This window comes from Henckelia pumila, chromosome 4 (assembly GCF_033568475.1).
Source record: "Henckelia pumila isolate YLH828 chromosome 4, ASM3356847v2, whole genome shotgun sequence".
Lineage (NCBI taxonomy): Eukaryota > Viridiplantae > Streptophyta > Magnoliopsida > Lamiales > Gesneriaceae > Henckelia > Henckelia pumila.
The window spans coordinates 167,552,345-167,573,076 of NC_133123.1; positions in this window are offsets into that span (position 1 = coordinate 167,552,345).

The following is a 20,732-nucleotide window of genomic DNA, read 5'->3' on the forward strand; positions in this document are numbered from 1 at the left end:
TCAAGTTCGGATCATCCGATCCATCTCAACGCCTGCAGGCAGAACACGTTGAGTTCGGACCATTCGATCGCCACTTCGGGCCGTCCGAAGTGTTCTAAATCCGACACTTGTCAAAATCCATGGATGAGTAATCCTGCCTTCTTCCAATGAAGAAGTTTGGGCCGTCCGATCCTGGTTCGGACCGTCCGAACATGCCTTAACTCCGAATTCAACATGCTCTCTTCGGAGCCCCCGGGTTGCTGAGTTCGGACCGTCCAAACTGGCCCAAAATATGGAAGCCCAATTTTTGATTTTGAAGTCCGATTGAACCCTGGAATTGGGTAATTACTAACCTTTTATCATGTTTAACATATTATTATCTTAAAATGGGTTCTGGGTTACTACATTCTCCCCACCTTTAGATATTTCATCCGCGAAATAAAATCTAAAGAGAAATCAAGAAAACAATAAGAAATATCAAATCATGTTTTATTACAACAACTGTAATTACATCTTTACATGGTAATCAAAAGTACAAAGTAAACAACTTAGGATATTCTGCTTGCATACGGCTTTCGGTTTTCCAAGTTGCTTCTTCTAAGCCTCGGCGCTGCCATTGTACCATCACAAGTGGTATAGTCTTGTTCCGAAGAACTTTCTCCTTCCTGTCTAGGATACGGAGTGGTCGTTCAACATACGACAGATCTGGCTCTAGCTGAACATCAGTAGGCTGGATAATATGAGATTCATCACTTATGTACTATCGAAGTAACGAAACATGAAAAACATCATGTATATTGGAAAGATATGGCGGTAATACCAAATGATAAGCAACATCTCCGATCTTTTCCAGTATCTGGAAAGACACAATATATCGAGGTGACTATTTGACTTTCAGACCGAACCTCATCACCTTTCTGAAAGGTAATGTAGTCACCCTTACCTGGATCACCTACTAAATAGAACTTAGACATGCAATTAACTTAATTAAACGGATATCAGAATAAAACTGCGGAAACCATAAACAATATACAATCCCAAGGCAAGGAATCTGTAAATATCCAAATATTATACAACCAGATCGAACAGTTGAATCATTCTAATAACAACAGAATAAAACCTAGGCGAAGCTCCAACTGGCCAACAACTGCCTAGCCCCTCTTGGATCCACCCGCCTCATCCAATCGCAAACCTTCCTCATGGAATAGGGTGTCCAGAAACACAGAGTACGAGACGTGAGCATAAAATGCTCAGCACGAGAATATGAGTATACATGCATGCAAAGTGAACTCCCTATAAACTCGAGGTCAAGGAGATAACAGAGACAGACCGGGCCCTGGTATGTAGCACGCTGTGCCGTGGCTTCAGGAGGTGGCTCCCATACCATAATACCAGTTGATATTCCGGACCCAAATCGATGGAAGTCCAACAACTAACAGGATAGGGAAAAACCCTACTAACAGACATCTCGAAAGAGATAGCTCAGTATGCAAATGAATGCAACATAAATCAATGACATATAAACCATGCAGTCACATAATACATGCATACTCAGTCAGGATATCTCGAACAGTACTTTCGTACCTCAATTCAGTGCAAGCTCTTCCAACTCTAGTTCCATGCCTATAGTCTGCTCTACACTGCCAAATGATACTACTATCATTATAGTGCTCTAAAAGCCTTAACTAAGCTATTGCATACTCCTAAATATTTATAGGAAGCAAAAGCTATACCTTCGTCCGTCGTTAGCCATTTGATGTCGAGTGTCTCAAAACTAGGCCACAGCTCCGCTACGACGCCTGGATCGCTATGCCACTTCCGGATTCCCCTCGGGACACCTAGAATTCCCTAGATCTGAGTTAGAAGGCTAAGGAATTGAGAGAGAAGAGAGGAATTGGTGCACTCAAATGTGAGCTCGACACTCCCTATTTATAGACGACAAACGGAACCTCCGTTCCTCGATCGGAACGTCCGATCCCGACATCGGAGCTTCCGATCTCACTTATCTGCCACGGGTCAAAATCTCATTGGTTGACTTCGAATAGAGGTGATCGGAACTTCCGATCCTGATCGGAGCTTCCGATCCTGCCACACGTCATGTCTGACGTAATTCGATCGGAGCTTTTGATCCTGCCTTCGGAGCTTCCGATCCTGCCTTCGGAGCTTCCGAACCCTTCCCAAGTAATTATGATTAATTCCTTAATCACTAATTTTTGTTACGGGCTACCACATTCTCCCTCACTTAAGATATTTTGTCCTCGAAATCATATCTTAAGTACTAAATGTAATACAGAAATCAGAAACATTCTTTATTCAAATCAAACGTTTACAGAGTTTGCAACTGAATACAACTTAAAGAATGAAATCAAAACAACTCAAGATGGTCTTCACGCATCCTGTCCTCAAGCTCCCAAGTAGCTTCCTCAGTGCCTCGGCGCTGCCACAGAACTAAGACCAAAGGAATGACTTTGTTCTGCAAAACCTTATCCTTATAATCCAGGATACGAATAGGTTTCTCAACATAGGTCAAATCTTTGCTCACCTGAATCTCAGATCGCTGCAAAATATGAGACTCATCAGCCACATACCGTTGCAACAGAGATACGTGGAACACGTCCTGAATACTGGAAAAATGCGGTGGAAAAGCTAGTTGATAAGCCAAATTGCCAATGCTCTCCAAGATCTCAAACGGACTGATAAACCTGGGAGACAACTTGCCCTTAAGGCCAAATCTGAGAATTTTTCGGAAAGGTGACACTTTCAGAAACACTTTCTCCCCGACGTCGAACTGCAAAGGCCTACGCATGGTGTTAGCATAGCTGGCATGACGATCTTGTGCAGTCTTAATACGTTTCTTGATCTGATCAACAATGTCTACCGCCTGCTGGATAAACTCTAGTCCCTCAACCTGTCTCTCCCCCACTTCTTCCCAGAAGAGTGGAGTACGACAACGTCGCCCATACAAGGCCTCAAAAGGTGCCATCCCAATACTAGTATGATAGCTGTTGTTTTACGCGAACTCAATCAATGGCAAATGATCCTGCCAGGCTAAACCAAAATCCATGACGACACTCTAAGCATATCCTCCAAAGTACGGATAGTGCGCTCTGACTGACCATCAGTCTTCGGATGATAGAAAGTACTCAAACTGAGAGTAGTGCCCATTGTATGCTGAACACTCCTCCAGAATCTAGAAGTAAACCTGGGGTCCCGATAGCTGACAATGCTCACAGGCACTCCATGAAGTCGAACGATCTCCTGAATGTACAACCGAGTCATACGATCCACATTGTACTCCCGGCTATAGGCAATGAAATGTGCTGACTTGGTGAGTCGGTCCACCACAACCCAGATAGCATCACAGTTCCTCAGGGATACCGGAAAATGGTTCACAAAGTCCATTGTGATAAACTCCCATTTCCATTCAGGAATAGGCAGACTGTGAAGCAATCCTCCAGGTCGTCGGTGCTCTGCCTTGACCTGTTGACACACCAAACATCTTGAAACAAACTGATAAACAGTGCGTTTCATTCCCTTCCACCAGAAACGAGTACGTAGATCCTTGTACATCTTGTTGCTCCCAAGATGAATACTCAATTTAGAGCGATGCGCCTTAGACAAAATCTCCTCTCGCAACTCTACATCCTGTGGAATCACAAGCCTACCAGACAAACACAGAAAGCCATCTGACTGATAATGAAATCCAGACGAGCTACCCTCGTTAGCTAGACGAGCTAAATGCTGGGTCTTCGAATCAAACATCTGAGCATCTCGAATTCGCGAATAAAACGCTGGCTCAGATAATATCGCTAACATCTGGATACTCTTCATACCTTTCTTATGCTAGAAAGTATATCTTGAAGTACAACAGTCACTGATCGCACTAGACATCGAACAAGTCTGAAGTGCGGATAGTCGCACCTTGCGACTCAAAGCATCAGCGGTGAGATTAGAAGCTCCCGGATGGTACTTAATCTTGCAATAATAATCATTAAGCAAGTCCATCCAACGTCTCTGTCTCATGTTCAACTCCGCCTGAGTAAACAAATACTTGAGACTCTTGTGGTCGGTAAAGATCTCAAATTTCTCGTCATACAGATAATGACGCCAGATCTTCAAAGCGAACACAATAGCTTCCAATTCTAAATCATGCACTGGATAATTGTCCTCGTGAAGCTTCAGCTGTCTAGAAGCATATGCGATCACATGCCCATTCTGAGTAAGGAAACAACTTAACCCCTGAAAAGAAGCATCCGTGTATACCACATACCCTCCAGATCCTGACGGTAATGCCAACACCGGTGTAGAAGTCAACCGCCGTCGAAGCTCACAAAAGTTCTCCTCACACTCGGAGGACCACTCGAAATCCACACCCTTGCGGGTAAGCTGCGTCAAAGGTCAAGCTAGTTGAGAGATATTCAAAATGAAGCGACGATAATATCCTGCTAGACCCAAAAAACTACGGATCTCAGCAACTGTCGTCGGACGCGACCAATTAAGCACCGCCTCAATCTTGCTTGAATCAACAGAAATCCCCTCCCTGGATATGATATGGCCAAGAAAGGCCACTCTATCCATCCAGAACTCACACTTGCTCAGCTTGGCGTATAATTGCTCATCTCAAAGAGTCTGCAGTACCAACCGCAAGTGAGAAACATGCTCTTCCGTATTACGCGAATACACCAAGATGTCGTCAATGAAGACCACAAAAAACTTGTCCAAATACTCCCTGAAGACACGGTTCATCAGGTCCATGAATATAGCCGGCGCATTAGTCAAGCCAAATGGCATCACTAGAAACTCGTAATGCCCATAGCGAGTACAAAATGCAGTCTTGGCTACGTCCTGATCACGGACTCTCAACTGATGATACCTAGATCTTAAGTCAATCTTGGAGTAAACTGAAATGCCCTGCAGCTAATCAAACAAGTCATCAATACGAGGCAAAGGATACTTTTTCTTCACAGTGACTCGATTCAGCTGCCGATAGTCAATGCACAGCCGCATCGACCCATCCTTCTTCTGCACAAAGAGAACAGGAGCTCCCCAAGGAGATACATTAGGACGAATGTACCCCTTGTCCAAAAGATCATGTAGCTGATTCTTCAACTCACGCATCTCTGACGGAGATAGACTATACGGTGCTCGAGAAATAGGCGAAGTACCCGGCATCAACTCTATGCCAAACTCGACTTCCCTAACAGGAGGAAAACCCGGAATCTCATCAGGAAATACATCTGGGAATTCATCCACAATAGAAATACTCTCTATCCCAATACTCTCAGCGGACAAATCAACTGCATAGATAAGGTAGCCTTCCCCGCCAGACTCTAGATCTCGACAGGCTCTCAAAGCTGATACCAAAGGCATCGGGGGTCGCGCTTCCTCTCCATAGAAAAACCAGATATCACTCTCCTCCAGATGAAAGCGTACTAATCTCTGATAGCAGTCCACTGAATCTCGATAGGTAGTCAGCATGTCTATCCCCAGAATGCAATCGAAGTTGTCCATCGTCAGGACCATGAGATTCTCAATCAAAATGTTACCCTCGAACTCTAAAGGGTAACCCATCACTAGACGCTTAGCCAAATAAGATTGGCGTGTCGGAGTAGAAACAGACATCACTACGTCTAGTGCAATGCATGGTAACTTATGCCTCTTAACAAAATGTGCAGAAATGAAGGAATGAGATTCACCAGTGTCAATAAGTACAAGAGCAGGTATACCATGAAGCAGAAATGTACCTGCGATGACTTTCTCATTCTCCTCCACTGCCTGATCATGTCTCAGGGCAAACACCTGGCCAGAAGCTCGTGGCCTCAAATGAGAACTCCCAGTAGGCTGTCCCTGCGACCTCTGCTGAACGGTGTCCTGAGAACCAGATCCTGAACCAGAACCAGTACCGCTTCCCCCAGATAGTGGACAATCCATCCGGATATGACCAGTCTCTCCACAACGAAAACAAGCTCCAGAAGCTCTACGACACTTGTCGGATGGATGGTTCTTCCCACAGTGATCACACTTGTCCTTCTTACCGAATCGGAAAATACCAGCAGAGCTAGAGGAAGAAGAAGTAGATCCAGACATCTTGAAAGATTGGGCACGGGGACCCAAAGAACTAGCGGGTCTCGACTGAGAGAAAGATCTGCTCCGTCGAATGTTGTCCTCCGCCTGGTGACAACGGCTCACCAAACCCTCGTAGGACATGTCATCACCAACCGCCACACGATCATTGATCTCAGGGTTAAGGCCCTGAAGGAACAGATTATACTTCATCTCGGAGTTGTCGGCAATCTCGGGGCAATAGGATATCAGATCAAAGAACTTCTGCTGATACTCATCAATAGACATGGCTCCCTGTTGCAGACTCAGTAGCTCGCCCGCCTTCGACTGACGGAGTGCAGGAGGAAAATACAGCTTATGAAAAGTTGTGCGGAACTCGGCCCAGGTGGCCACTCCTCTCGCCGCAACAAAAGGTGCAGAAGTAAACCTCTACCACCTGCGCGCACGTACATCCAGAAGATAACCCAGGGTCTCCATCTTCTGCTCCTCGGTGCATTGGAAAGTTTGAAAAGTCATCTCCATGCGGTCTAACCAGTTCTCCGCATCCTCCGGAGACTCACCTCCAACCAAGGGCTTAGGCCCCATCTGCAAGAATCGATGTACACTGAAACGGTCCTCATCTCGATGATGATGGCGACGTTCCCGACGAGGCTCCCGGTTTTCATCACCCCAATGCCCACCAATACTACCATGAGAACTCTGGTCGTCACGATCTGTCATCTACAAACTTAACCTAACGGTTATCTTATGTAGAATCTAAATCCCAAGAATACTTTGCATGCTCTGATACCATAAATGTAGTGACCCTTACCTAGATCACCTACTAAACAAAACTTAGGCATGCAATTAACTTAATTAAATGGATATCAGAATAAAACTGCGGAAACCATAAACAATATACAATCCCAAGGCAAGGAATCTGTAAATATCCAAATATTATACAACCAGATCGAACAGTTGAATAAATCTAATAATAACAGAATAAAACCTAGGCGAAGCTCCAGCTGGCCAACAACTGCGTACCCCTTCTTGGATCCACCCGCCTCATCCAATCACAAACCTGCCCCATGGAATAGGGTGTCCAGAAACACAGAGTACAAGACGTGAGCATAAAACTCTCAGCACGAGAGTATGAGTATACATGCATGCAAAGTGAACTCCCTATAAACTCGAGGTCAAGGATCAAATAACAGAGACAGACCGGGCCCTGGTATGTAGCACGCTGTGTCGTCGCTTCAGGAGGTGGCTCCCATACCATAATACCAGTGGATATGCCGAACCCAAATCGATGGAAGTCCAACCACTAACAGGATAGGGAAAAACCCTACTAAAATACATCTCGAAGGAGATAGCTCAGTATGCAAATGAATGCAGCATAAATCAATAACATATAAACCATGCAGTCACATAATACATGCATACTCAGTCAGGATATCTCGAACAGTACTTTCGTACCTCAATTCAGTGCAAGCTCTACCAACTTTAGGTCCATGCCTATAGTATGCTCTACACTGCCAAATGATACTACTATCTTTATAGTGCTCTAAAAGCCTTAACTAAGCTATTGCATACTCCTAAATATTTATAGGAAGCAAAAGCTATACCTTCGTCCGTCGTTAGCCCTTTGATGTCGAGTGCCTCAAAACTAGGTCACAGCTTCGCTACGACGCCTAGATCGCTATGCCACTTCCGGATTCCCCACGGGGCGCCTATAATTCCCTAGATCTGAGTTAGAAGGCTAAGGAATTGAGAGAGAAGAGAGGAATTGGTGCACTCAAATGTGAGCTCGGAACTCCCTATTTATAGACGACGATCGGAACCTCCATTCCTCGATCGGAACGTTCGATCATGATCGGAACGTCCAATCCCGACATCGGAGCTTCCGATCTCACTTATCTATCACGTGTCAAAATCTCACTGGTTGACTTCGGATAGAGGTGATCGGAACTTCCGATCCTGCCACACGTAATGCCTGACGTAATTCGATCGGAGCTTCCGATCGCTCCTTTGGAGCTTTCGATCCTGCCTTCGGAGCTTCCGAACCCTTCCAAAGTAATTATGATTAATTTCTTAATCACTGATTTTGGTTACGGGCTACTACAGGTGACACTCGTAAGAACACATATTCACCAGGCTCGAACTGAATTGGTCTGTGGTGAATATTAGCATAACTGGTTTGCCTATCTTTGACAGCTTTAATTCTCCTTTTGATCAAATCTACCTTGTCTGCAATCTGCTGCACCAACTCGGGACCCTCAACTTGCCATTCTCCTATCTCATCCCAGAATAACGGAGTACGACATCTTCGACCGTATAATGCCTCAAAAGGTGCCATATCAATACTGCGATGATAACTGTTATTGTAGGAAAATTCGATCAAAGGTAATTTATCTTGTCAAGACAAACCAAAATCCATGACTGAAGAACGTAACAAATCCTCCAGCGTACGTATAGTGCGCTCTGACTGACCATCAGTCTCCGTAGGGTTTTTTTATTTTTAATTTAAAAAAATAAAACAAATTCAAAAATAATGCATTCCACAGCGGATTGCAAAACTACTGCATTCCGCTGTGGTAGAGAGCGGACACTACAATATTTGCAGCGTCCGCTCATGCTGGCAGCGTCCATGGGGACTTGCAATTTTTGCATGTCCCCATGTGCAACCCCTTCCCCCATTTTTTTTGTTTTTTTTTTGCTTTTAAATTAATTATACAATTAATTATATTTTGTAAAATTATTATTTATTTAGTATCATTATCATATTTTTTTTCAAAAATCTGAATTTTAGTTCTAATTTTCGAATTTGATGATCAGGCAAAAAAATTATTAAGAAAACAAAACACAAAATTTACGGTTAAAAAAATTAAATTGATTAAATAAATTTTTTGATCAGATATATTTATAAAAAAATTATTTAATCTAAATAAACATATTTTCATTAAATTTATTTTATTTTAAAATATAAATTCTTTTTTTTAACTTAAATTTTGGTAGCAAATTTATATATTTATTTTAAATTTTTTGGATTTGTAAATGTCTCTCGGTTCTGTGGATAAATTTAGAGAAATTGATTCAAATTTATTTGAGACAAATTTATGCAAAAATGATAATAAAAAAATTTTCAACCCGAATTCGAGCCGAAAAAAAATTATATCAAAAATTGTAAACTCCAACCGACCCAAATATATCCGAATTAATCCTCTAGGTTTGATAAAAAAAATTATTATATCAATAATAAATAAATAATGGTTTTACGAAATATTATTAATTATATAATTTATTTAAAAAACTAAAAACTAAAAAAAAAGAAGAAAATGTTGTATATGAGGACTTTGTGATCAGAAAAATTAGTTAACCTAAATAAAAATATTTAGTTACATTTATTTTATATCATATTTTTAATATAAATTTTATTGTTATATTAAAAAATTGATTAGCGGATTTATTGACTTATTTTAATTTGTTTGGATCTCTGCAAGTCTTTTTAGTTCTATGGATAAACCTAGAGGATTAATTCAGATATATTTGGGCCGGTTGGAGTTTACAATTTTTGATATGATTTCTTTTTGGCTCGAATTCGGGTTGAAATTTTTTTATTTGCTTTTTTGCATAAATTTGTCTCAAATAAATTTGAATCAACTCCTCTAAATTTATCCACAGAACCGATAAACATTTACAAATCCAAACAAATTAAAATAAATATATAACTTTGCTACCCAAATTTAAGTTAAAAATAAAATTTATAATTTAAAAATAAAATAAATTTAATGAAAATATTTTTATTTAGATTAAATAATTTTTTTACAAATATATCTGATCAAAAAAATTATTTAATCAATTTATTTTTTTTTAACCGTAGTTTTGTTAATAATTTTTTAGCCCGATCATCAAATTCGAAAATTAGAACTAAAATTCAGATTTTTGAAAAACAATTATCATAATGACACTAAATAAATAATAATTTTACAAAATATAATTAATTATATAATTAATTTAAAAGCAAAAAAAAACAAAAACAAAAAAAGGGGGGAGGGGGTTGCACATGGGGACGTGCAAAAATTGCAAGTCCCCATGTGCTTATGCTGGCAGCGTTCGCTGCCAGCATGAGCGGACGCTGCAAATATTGCAGCGTCTGCTTTCAACCACAGCGGATTGCAGTAGTTTTGCAATCCACTGTGGCATGCATTATTTTTGAATTTGTTTTATTCTTTTAAATTAAAAATAAAAAATCCCGTCTTCGGATGATATGCAGTGCTCAAACTCAGAGTGGTACCCAACGCCTGTTGAAAACTAACCCATAAACGTGAGGTAAACCGTAGGTCTCTATCACTGACTATTCTCACTGGAATCCCACGCAATCGCACTATCTCCTGTATAAGGGTGCCATGCAAATGAAATGTGTTGATTTTGTCAAACGGTCAACAACGACCCAGATAGCATCACACTAACGTGAAGTCATAGGAAATTGGGTGAAAAAATCCATAATCACGTGCTCCCACTTCCATTCGAGAATCTCAAGATTATGCAGTAATCCACCTGGTCGTCGGTGTTCAGTCTTGACCTGTTGACAAACCAAACATCGAGAAACAAATTTATATACACTTCGCTTCATCCCCTTCCACCAGAATCTAGTTCGCAAATCCTTTTACATTTTCATGCTTCGAGAATGAACTGACAATTGACTCCTGTGAGCTTGAGAAATAATATCATTCCTGAGCTCCTCAACATCAGATACAACCACTCGATTCGACAAGCACAATAAACCATATGCCTGATAATGGAATCCAGATGTATTAGCCCCATTGGCTAGACGTGCCAAACGCTGAGTCTTAACATCAGATATCTGAGCTTTTCTAATCCGAGAATACAATGCTGGCCAGAAAAAATAGTATATAAACGAATTCCTTTTCTTACTTTCTCGTGCTAGAGTGTAAAACTCAGTGAACAGCATTCCTGAATCAGATGAGATAATTCACTAGTCTGAAGTGCATAAAGTCTCACCTACCAACTCAAGGCAACAACAGTAAGATTAGCGGAACCTGGATGATATTTGATTTTGCAATCATAATCTTTCAGTAAGTCCATCCAGCGTCTCTGTTTCATATTCAACTTCGCCTGAGTGAATAAATATTTCAAACTCTTGTGATTCGTAAATATCTCAAATTTCTTGCCATAAAGATAATGCGTCAAGATCTTGAGCGCAAATACAATGGCGGCTAACTCGAGATGATGCACTGGATAATTCACCTCATGTGTCTTCAACTGCCTAGAAGCATAGGAAATAACATGTCCATGCTCTGTCAAAACACATCATAACCCTTGACCAGAGGCATCAGTATAGACAACATAACCTCCTAATCCAGAAGGTAGAGCTAGTACAGGTGCAGTAGTAAGACGTCTAAGCAGCTCATGAAATGACTTGTCACAATTCGAGGACCATATGAAGGCAACATCTTTCCGTGTAAGCTGAGTCAAAGGCCTGGCCAACTGTGAAAAATTCTCGATGAACCGACGGTAATAACCAGCTAGACCCAAGAAACTTCGAATCTCAGCAACCTTCGTCGTACGAGACCGGTTCAGAACTGCCTCTATCTTACTAGGATCAACAGATATTCCTTCACTAGAAATCACAGGACCGAGAAACACTACCCGATCAAGCCAAAATTCGCACTTGCTCAATTTTGCATACAACTGCTTCTCTCGTAGCGTCTGCAATACAATTTTTAGATGTTGTACATGCTCATCCTTGTCATGAGAATAGACAAGAATATCATCAATAAAGACGATGACGAATCTATCCAGATATTCTCGAGATACTTGATTCATCAGATTCATAAAGACTGCCGGTGCATTCGTCAAACCGAATGGCATCACTTGAAATTCATAATTCCCGTATCTGGTTCTAAAAGCAGTCGTAGAAATATCTAAGTCTCGTACCCTCATCTTGTGGTATCCAAATCTTAGATCTATCTTGGTGTAAACAGAAGTACCTTGTAATTGATCGAACAGATCATCAATTCGTGGAAAATGATACTTATTCTTGATGGTGACACAATTCAGCTACCTATAATCAATACATAATCGCATCGATCCATCCTTCTTCTTGACGAACAAAACAGGTGCTCCCCACGGAGAAACACTCGGACGAATATATCTCTTATCAAGCAGATCCTGCAACTTCTGTTTCAATTCCCTCATCTCTGACGGTGTCAGGCGATAAGGTGCTCGGAATATAGGCGTTGTTCTTGGTACTAGATTAATACAAAATTCAACCTCTCGAACCGGAGGAAAACCAGGAATCTCATCAGGGAATACATCAAAAAACTCGCTGACAACCGGTAACTGATCAATACCCGAACTACTCGTGGACATATAAACTGCATAAATGAGGTAGCCCTCCCCACCTGACTCTAAGACATGACATGCCTTCAGAGCCGATACAAGTGGCATCAGAGGTCGTGCTCCCTCACCATAGAAGTACCAGCTGTCACCCTAATCTGGATAAAATTGTACCAGACGCTGATAACAATCCACAGTAGCATGATACAAAGTTAGCATATCTATTCCCAAAATAGAGTCAAAATCTGTCATTGCTAAGATCATCAAATTAGCCGATAACACATGACCCTCGAACTCTAGAAGGCAACCCATCACTAGATGCTTAGTTACTACCTCCTACTTCGGCGGAGTATATACAACTAAATCCGGGTCTAATGATACATAAGGTAATCTATGTTTCTTAACAAAAAGGCTAGAAATAAAAGAATGCGATGCTCCAGTATCAATTAAAACAAGTGCAGGAATGCCACATAACAAAAAGGTATCTGCCAACATGCGATCGCTTCCCTCGGTAGCCTTATCATGAGACAGAGCAAACACCTGCCCCTGTGTGTGCGGATGGAAACTAGAAGAACTAGATGGTGCTGGCTACTGACGTGGATGAGTAGAAGCCTGAGATCCCATCTGTGATCCCGAGCCACTCACAGCTCCCATACGCTGAGGACAATCTCTCCCCAGATGTCCCTGCTCACCGCAAATATAACATGCACCAGAAGCCTTCCGAAAAAAAGCTGCAAAATGCTTCCCACCACAATGACAGCAAAATTCATCTTTCTTCTTATTCTTCTTTCTGAACCGGAACATACCTCGTGAACTACGAGATCTATAAGAAGTAGTAGAAGAAGAATACGTAGTGCCAGACTGCACAACAGATTGAGCCCTAGGCCCAAGAGATCCACTAGGCTGTCCTGGCATCATCAGCTGTGCCCGCCTATTGCTGTTCTCCACTTGATGGCATCGATTAACCAGAGTATCATACGATGTCGGATCATCACAGACAAGAACCTGCGAATAGATATCTTGATTCAAACCTTGCAGAAAGATATCATACTTGGACGCATCACTCTCATCGATATGGGGAATGTAAGGTATCAGATCAATGAATCGCTGTTGATATTCATCAACATTCATAGATCCCTGCCTCAGATTAGGCAACTCCATCAATCGTGCCTGACGGACAACTGGAGGAAAATATAACTTCTGAAACTGCTGACGGAAATCCTCCCAAATCACCTGTCCTCTCTCAGTACGTGCCTGAGCTGCCTCGGCATCCCACCATAAATGTGCTCGTCCATCTAGAACAAACTCTAGAACTTCCATCTTCTACTCCTCAGTACACTCAAAAGCACGAAAATCACTCTCGATCCTGGCCATCCAGTTCCTTGCTTCCTCAGGATTCTCACCTCCTAACAAGGGTTTCGGTCCCACCTGCATAAACTTATTTATAGTGTAGCGATGTCTACCCTCGTGAGGATAATTTTGATCCTCATGATGATGGCGATGGTGACGATAATGACCACCTCCATGGCCAACACTACCATGACTCTCGTTACCTCCATTAGCCATTATCTGAAAAGATTTGCACATTAAAATCCCAAATGCGCTATAATTACTCATGACTAACTAAATCCCAAGTACTAATCCCAAAATCGAAGCATGCTCTGATACCAAAAATATAGTGACCCTGCATTGAATCACCTACTAACTGGAAACTAATAGAATGCATTAAGCTTAATAAAAGCAATAATACTAATCAGAGAAAAATGTGCGGAAACAAAACCCATAATTTACATATCAGCTTAGTACAACATATTCAGGCTTATTATAGTAGTGATACAACCATATCGAAAAGCTTAAAATACGACTGTCTAAAACATTATACAGCTAAAAATATCAAGCTGTATAAAATCCCATGAAAAGCTCCGGCTCCCTAGTCCAACCTTGAACCACCGGCTCCGTCCATCCTGCGACCTGCCCCGTGGAATAGAGTGTCCAAGATAACAAATAGGAAGTGAGCTCTAACGCCCAGTACATAAACATGAGTAAACATATGTATATGATGCATGCAACCGTGATGACTAGCAAAGGGTTATCTGATAAGTCATGCTCAGTACAGGCGCCAAATGAGTGCTATAACCTCACGGATCAACCTCTGGGTACAACCACACTCGTCTAGTACACCAGAGTAGTCACACATACATGTTCCCACCGTCGTGGTACTATTAGTGACAGACTATCAAGTATAGAGCTGAGCGGCTCTATAATCAGGTATAATAAGGTATAGTGAAACGACCTTACCTTCTAACTTTTAAATAAATAAAGAAAATACGAAAAATTTTAAAAAACATTCGGCATGACCTATTTGTTTGAATAATAACCCACCTGTCTCAAACAACAGTTTAAAATAAAACCTCAACCCGAGGTAAACATCCCACAAGGCATACATGTACAGTAACTGGTTTGACGCCAGACGAAAGGAAAAATATAAAGTGTCTACATGCCAACATAATTGCAGGGAATAACACATCCTGCTACTAAAAAGGAAATGACATAAGACAGTGTATATTTATTACAATGACATAATGCGGAAAGAAAAGAGCGGCAACGGTCAGGGCGTGCCACCGAACACCTACGGACCCTGGAAATCCTGCCCCGCAGCCTCGTCTGTGATGGAAAACTGGCGGTCAGATCAATCACGATTGATACCCGGTGCAGCGGAAGTTTAAAATTTTTTATCATGGAACAATTCCATGGTGTGGGTATCAACCATTCAACGATTAAATTATTGTGTGTGTAAAATTCAAATAACAATTAATTAAATTTTACCTTCAATCTCGAATCGAGATTAATGGACACCACACAGATTTCTCTGCGCTTCTTGTATCTCCCAGGAACTGATGAACTCCTTCAATCAGGTCCACGAATGGGGTTTAAATCCCTCTGATAGATTGCACTAGAAAATCTATCAGAAGTTTTTCTGCGAAGAGATTAAACGAATCTGATTCGTTATTCCTGACTGCAATTCAAAAATCACAGACCGGAATTTTCTCTGACAGAGTGAAGGGGGGCGGCCGAAAACTTGAGAGGAGGCTAGGGTTTATTTTCGAAAATCCTGTCTCTTAATAATGACCTGTTGTGTCTAATTTCTGTACTGCAATAACTTATTTATAATGCAGGCCACTAACACCTTAGGGCCCATTAATCATAAGTTAGGGCCTGACAAGCAAAGCCCGCACGTTCAGAAATTAATATAAAATTCATCGTGACTCCGATTGATGAACCAATTTCACCAATGTGCACAGAAACCATTTCTGCACATTTTAAAGACAAAATAAATTTTCCTGAATCCGAATTCAGTGGTTTCCAAAAATGTCCATCCCTATGTCATTTTAGGAAATCCTACTCCCTTACTCTTATTTAAGAAGTCCAACTTCTTTGTTCATTAAATTTAACTCTTTAAATTTAACTATCTCAACGGGGATTAAAACTCCATTACACTGTGTGACCCTCAATGGTTCAGGGATACAGCTAGCCGTGGGCTCACAACTCCTTGTGACTCGGAACAACACTTTCCGACTTGCCCAACGAATCATGGTAAAGCGCCTAGCAACATCGCCCCATGATTCCCTAGGTATCACTGATAGTGCCTACAAGAACCAGTAGATTTTGGTTAGCGTACAGTACGGTCCCTTCATCCAAATATCCCGATCGAATCAACAACCATTGGTATATCGAGAGTCGCTCAAGATTCGATAACTATGCAATACACCTTGAAGATCAAATTAGTGACATCGCATGTGCTACTAAGAAACCATTTCTTAAATCACATCAAGTACTCTGGCCAGAGATTTGTCACACTAATATCTCCTCAGATCGCATAGGATATCCACACTCGCAAGTATGTGGTGAATCCTTGACAACAATGCATCGACTCCTATATGTGTTGTAACTGTACCCAATCTCGACACCTGATGACCCCCTCAGAGTCGGTAAACGAGTCAAAGCACAGTACTAGCATATAGAGTCTCCATGATGTTTCAAGTCGTAAGGACTAATGGTGTACAACCAAAACCGCGGACTTCATCCACTCGATAAGTGATAACCACTTGGAAAGTCCGGATAGGGTAGTTCGATTATTCATCCTATGAATATCCATTTGCATGCTTCGAACATCTCCATGTTCCCTACCAATGAAACGTGGTACTCCGCATCGCAAATGCTAGTCTCAAACTCGAGCGATCCTTATCCTTATTATCGGACGGCTCAATCGACTAGGAACGGTTTTAGAATATACAGTGACTATAAGATGTATTTCATGATAGACATCCCCATGTTCTACCACATCTTACATACACTATGGTATATTCAAGGTCTTTATCAAAAAAACAATAGTATATCACAATATAACAATATGAAGTAATATAAAGTCATTGCCATTAATAAAAGTGTAAATAATATTAAACAAAAGATTGTTTATACAAAGAGTCATCAAAGCCCATAGCCACACGGTTGGCTCACTGGGCACCCACTCTTACAATCTCCCACTTGCCCTATAGCCAACTAGTCATACTACGTAGACCCATTGCTTCGCGATGTTTGTCAAACAATGGTCCTGGCAAAGGCTTAGTAAGCGGATCAGCGATATTGTCTGCAGAGGCCACTCGTTCGACAATGATGTCTCCTCTTTCCACAATCTCCCGGATTATGTGGTATTTCCTCAGTACGTGTTTGGATCTTTGATGAGACCTTGGTTCCTTTGCTTGAGCAACGGCACCCGTGTTGTCACAGTACACCGGGACTGGACCAACAAATTCAGGAATAACGCCCAACTCTTGGACGAACTTCCTCATCCAAACGGCCTCTTTAGCAGCAGCTGATGCTGCAATGTATTCAGCCTCAGTGGTGGAATCCGCTGTGGTGTCCTGCTTGGAACTCTTCCAAGAGACAGCACCGCCATTGAGCATGAACACAAATCCAGAGGTTGACTTCGAGTCATCCACATCACTTTGGAAGCTAGAGTCGGTATAGCCTTCCAATTTGAGATCTCGTCCTCCATACACCATGAACATATTCTTAGTCCTTCGCAAGTACTTAAGAATGTCCTTCACGGCTTTCCAATGCATTTGACCAGGATTAGACTGATATCTGCTCGTGACACTCAGAGCAAATGCTACATCCGGTCTGGTAGATATCATCCCATACATGATACTACCTATAGCTGACGCATATGGTACATGTGTCATATTCTCTATCTCTTCATCAGTCTTGGGACACATAGACTTGGATAGAAAAACTCCATGACACATGGGTAGATGTCCTCTCTTGGACCCATCCATTGAAAACCGTTTCAATATGGTATCGATGTAGCTTGATTGAGTGAGTCCTATCATTCTCTTAGATCTATCTCTATAGATCTGTATCCCAAGAATGTAGGATGCCTCACCCAAATCCTTCATCGAGAATCTACCTGATAACCATATCTTTGTTGACTGCAACATCCCTACGTCATTCCCAATGAGTAGGATGTCATCAACATAAAGTACTAAGAATGTCACCGCATCCTTAACTACTTTCTTGTACACGCATGGTTCCTCCGGGTTCTTGATGAAACCAAAATCTTTTATTGTTTCATCAAATTTCTGGTTCCAACTTCTTGATGCTTGTTTTAGACCATAAATTGATCTCTGAAGCTTGCATACCTTATGCTCGCTTCCCATGGATGTGAACCCTTCAGGCTGCTTCATATAGATTTCCTCCTTAATGTCTCCATTAAGAAAAGCAGTCTTCACATCCATTTGCCATATCTCATAGTCATACCATGCAGCTATGGCAATTAGGATTCTTATGGACTTGAACATTGCAACTGGTGAAAAGGTTTCATCATAGTCAACTCCTTGCCTTTGAGTATAACCTTTAGCCACCAATCGCGCCTTGTAGGTCAATACCTTACCATCAGGCCCAAGCTTTCTCTTGTAGATCCATTTACACCCTATTGGAACAATTCCATCAGGAGGATCTACTAAAGACCAAACTTGGTTTGTATGCATCGAATCCAATTCAGACTGCATAGCTTCAAGCCATAAATTTGAATCCGCATCAGAAATTGCTTCCTTGAAGTTTCTTGGATCACATCCAATGTCGGGTTCATCTTGATCCCCTTCAAGAAGAAGACCATATCGAACAGGAGGTCTAGAAGTCCTCTCGGATCTTCTAGGTTCAGGCGTGTCCGGTAATGGTTCCTGAGGCATAGGATCGTTATTTTGTATTTCGGGTTCTTCTCGAACTTCTTCGAGTTCCATCATCTCGCCTTTCTTATCCAATAAGAACTCCTTCTCCAAGAAGGTGGCATTCCTAGAAACAAACACCTTTGTTTCAGCAGGATAATAGAAATAATATCCGATTGAATTCTTCGGATACCCTACAAAATAACATAAGCTGGATCGACTATCCAACTTATCTCCCACTGTCCGCTTCACGTAAGCAGGACATCCCCAAATCCTCAAGTACGAATACTTAGGAGTTTTGCCATTCCATAACTCGTATGGTGTTTTGTCCACTGCTTTAGTGTGGACGTTGTTCAACAACAATACCGCCGTTTCAAGCGCATAGCCCCAAAACGAAGGTGGAAGTTCAGTGAAGCTCATCATGGATCGAACCATGTCCAACAAAGTTCGATTACGACGCTCCGATACACCATTAAGCTGTGGTGTCATAGGAGGAGTCCACTGAGAGAGAATCCCATTCTCTTTTAGATAGTCCAAAAACTCGGTACTTAAGTATTCTCCACCTCGATCCGATCGAAGTGCTTTAATACTTTTACCTAGCTTGTTTTCTACTTCAGCCTTGAATTCTTTGAACTTTTCAAATGCTTCAGACTTATATTTCATTAAATATAAATACCCATACCTTGAATAATCGTCAGTAAAGGTAATGAAGTAGGTGTGGCCATATTGAGTCCCAACTCTAAATGGTCCACAAACATCTGTATGGATCAAATCCAACAGATTTTGACTACGCTCAGGTTTCCCCTTAAAAGGAGATTTAGTCATTTTTCCTTTTAGGCAGGATTCACAAGTAGGTAGAGAGTTAATATCAGACATATCAAACATGCCCTCTCCCACTAGCTTGTTCATCCTCCTTGAGGAAATATGACCTAGTCTAGCGTGCCAAAGGTTTGCTGGGTTTTGACTATCGATTTTCCTTTTGTTTGTTGTCTCCGGTTTATCAATATAATTTATTGGAACGTCTTTTAGTTTTAAGTTGTATAGATCGTTTTCAAGTTGTCCATTTCCAATCAAACATTCATTCTTGTAAATATTGCAAATCCCATTCACAAAATTGCAAGAATAACCATCTCTATCTAGCATAGAAACAGAAATAATGTTTTTAATTAAATCCGGAACAAATAAAACATCTCTTAAAAATAACTTAAAACCGTTCTGCAAAAATGTCTCCTATAGCTTTGGATTTATCTCTGGAACCATTCTCGAGCCTTGACTGGGTCTCACCCATCCTTAGCCTATTACTTCTTGTCATCATTTGCAACTCATTGCAAATATGAGATCTACATCTGGTATCCAATACCCAAGAAGTAGTATTAAGAAAAACATTTTAATGTAAAACATACCCTTTGCAGTTCGCAACTGTTTGAGGTATTCCTTGCAGTTACGTTTCCAATGACCGGGTTTCTTGCAGTGATGGCAAACTTGTTTAGACTTGTCCAATTTTGCATGTAACATTTGGCCTTGAGATCATGGTTCAACCATTTTTCTAGTTCGGCCAACCTTTCGGCAGTTACATCAGCCGGGGCTGTTTTCGGAGAAGCCTTTTCTAACACTTTAGAAAATCTTTTCCGAACTTAGGACAATCTTAACTTATGGAATCATTCTGTATTGTTTGCGCCAATAAGTTTGTTTTGTTGGAGAATAGAAACATGTGGATTACTGAGATGAAACAGACAATTATCGATGATTGTTTAAGCAATTTACTAAGACATAAAATAGGCGAATTTAATTTTATGAATCTCACTCCCACTATTTTAACGATTTCACTACCCTCTAGTGAAAACGGGAAACTTTTCCTTAGTGAGAACATGGAGTCCAATTGACAAACTTATGGTCCCGAATAATATCAGCCAACCATAATTCTCAAAAGGTAGAGCCCAATTGCTTCCAAAGCAACCCCCATGTATTTACCTCATGTCCAATAAGGGCCCAATAATATGACGCCGTTTATAGTGACATGTCAAGATGACCCATCAATATTAAGTTGTGATGGACGGTCGCCATGTGGATCCCCCAATAATATGAGCCGATCCCATGGGAGTTCCACCCAACTTACAACATTTGCCG